The sequence below is a fragment of the Alexandromys fortis genome, unplaced genomic scaffold (genome assembly GCF_014885135.2).
Source record: "Alexandromys fortis isolate MF-2015 unplaced genomic scaffold, M_Fortis_MF-2015_v1.1 scaffold_325, whole genome shotgun sequence".
Lineage (NCBI taxonomy): Eukaryota > Metazoa > Chordata > Mammalia > Rodentia > Cricetidae > Alexandromys > Alexandromys fortis.
Genome location: NW_026068211.1, coordinates 595607 through 598132, shown reverse-complemented (window position 1 = coordinate 598132; position 2526 = coordinate 595607).

Here is a 2526-nt window from a genome sequence, read left to right as displayed (position 1 = left end):
CACAGGAAATGAGACGAGGGCTAGGAATGGCTGTCTCTTTCCGTTCCAGCAACGACCTGAGCACCACTCTTGGGCCCACTGATGTCACCTACAGGTAGTGCTCACTCTTTGGACCCTGAGTGTTACACCTTCAGAGAAGGTTGGCAGGCAGGCATGATACTCTGACAGATTGGTAGTGGGGTGCATCATGGCAGAGAAGGCATGGCAACAGGAATATGAGGCCCCACGGGCACTCTGAAAGCAGAGCCTTTACAATATTTATCTACCGACTTATTTATTTATTTTCAAGACCGGGTGCCTCTGTGTAACAGTTCTAGCTGTTCTGGAACTAGCTCTGTAGACCAGGCTGGTCTCGAACTCACAGAGATCTGCCTGCCTCTGCCTCCCTAGTGCTGGGATTAAAGGTGTGCCACCACCGCCCGGCCGATTACATAATGTTTGGCAAGAATTTTCAAATAAAGCTTGAGAAAGCTTAAATTAAAAAAAAGCGGTGGTGGGGGGGGTTTCTAGACAGACAAAAGAACAGAGTTAAGCATGACTTCTTGGTAGCAGCATCATCTTGGGTGGGCTCTATTTACTGGCGGCAAACAGAGGCACAGCTCCTTTAAGAGAGGCGTCTTAACTCAGCCTTAGCAGCCAAAACCTAGCAGCTCTTTTAAGAGGCCCTGTCACCAAACACTTAAATGATGTTTACGAGCAGCTGGCAGCATGCTTCTTGGTAGTAGCATGGACCTAGAAATTCCATAGAGTTTCAGTAAAAAACGTGGCTCACACCAGTACCTCCGCCATGAAGCTAGATTCTCAGGAAGTCAAGATGTAGGGCAGATAGAGCCACCAAAGCCACGGCTTTAATTCTAGCCATATTGCTTAGACTCATGTGGTCAGAAAAAGAGAGATATACAGTAAAGACAGATTCAGGCTGGGTGGTGGTGGCACACACCTTTAATCCCAGCACTCGGGAGTCAGAGGCAGGTGGATCTCTGTGAGTTCGAGGCCAGCCTGGTCTAAAGAATGAGTTCCAGGACAGTCAGTGCTACCCAGAGAAACTGTGTCTTGGAAAACCAAAAGGAAAAGAAAAAAGATGAGGTATAATGTGTTATCTGTAATCGTAGCATCAGAGAAGCTGAGGCAGCAAGAGGATTGTTGGGGGCTTTGAGGTCAATCAGTGTTTTATTAAACCATTATGTGTGATAAATCTTCACAGCACTTCCCCTTTTTCTTTTCTTTTCTTTTCTTTTTTTTTTTTTTTACAGATTTATTTATTATGTATACAGTGTTCTCCTGCATGCATGCCTGCAGGAAAAAGGCAACAGATCTCATTTAAGATGGGTGTGAGCCATCATGTAGATGCTGAAAATTGAACTCAGGACCTCTGGAAGAGCAGTTAGGCTCTTAACTTCAGAGCCATCTCTCCAGCCTTCCTTTTTTCTTTTCTAAACAAGAACTCTGAATGTAACCTTCTTTGTTTAGCTTTTTCCCTGACTGTTATCCATAACAACTTGTAACCAACATCCTAAACAAAGGCAAGGATCCATAATTCATTTTTGGGGAATGTAGGCATAGTTTTCTAGGCTACTTCCTACTGATTGAGGAATCAGGAAGTATATGCTGGAGATATATAAACTAGGAAAATTATGGGAGGAAGAAAGGCTGTCTGCAGTCACTACCCAGATGCAGAGGAAGCAAGATGAAAATGCTGCACTGAGAAAAGGTACCAAGCCATGTAACTAAACATAGATAAGACTTATGGGTTAATTTAAGATGTAAGAGCTAGCTAGAAATATGCCTGAGCCATTGGCCAAACAGTTTATAATTGTTATAAGCCTCTGTGTGTTTCTTTGGGACTGAATGGCTGTAGGACTGGGCAGAACAGAAACCTGTCTACAAAGTTTCTGATTAGGGGGTAAAAAGTCTGATTGCAGGGGCTGGAGAGATGGCTCAGCAGTTCAGTGCAGTAATTGCCTTTTCCAAAGGACCTGGGTTCAATTCTCAGCAGCCACTTAGCAGCTCACAACTGTCTGTAACTCCAGTTCCAGAGAACCCGATACCCTCCTACAGACATACAGACAGGTAAAACACCAGTGCACAAAAAAATAAATAAGTTATTTTTTAAAAGTCTGATTGCTGGGAATGCAAGCTGGTAAAACCCCTTTGGGTGTCAGTATGGCAATTTCTCAGAAAATTAGGAAACAACCTTCCTCAAGACCTGGGGATATCACTTTTAGGTATACGTCCAAAGGATGCTCAATTGTGCCACGAGGACATGTGCTCAACTACGTTCATAGCAGCTTTGTTTGTCATAGCCAGAACCTGGAAGCAATCTAAATGTCCCTCGACCAAAGAATGGATAAGGAAAATGTGGCACATTTACACAATGAAGTACTACACAGCAGAAAAAAATAATGACAGCTTGAATTTTGCAGAAAAATGGATTGAGCTAGAAAACATTATTTTGAGTGAGGTAACCCAGACACAGAAAGACAATTATCACATGTACTCACTCATAGGTGGTTTTTAAACATAAAG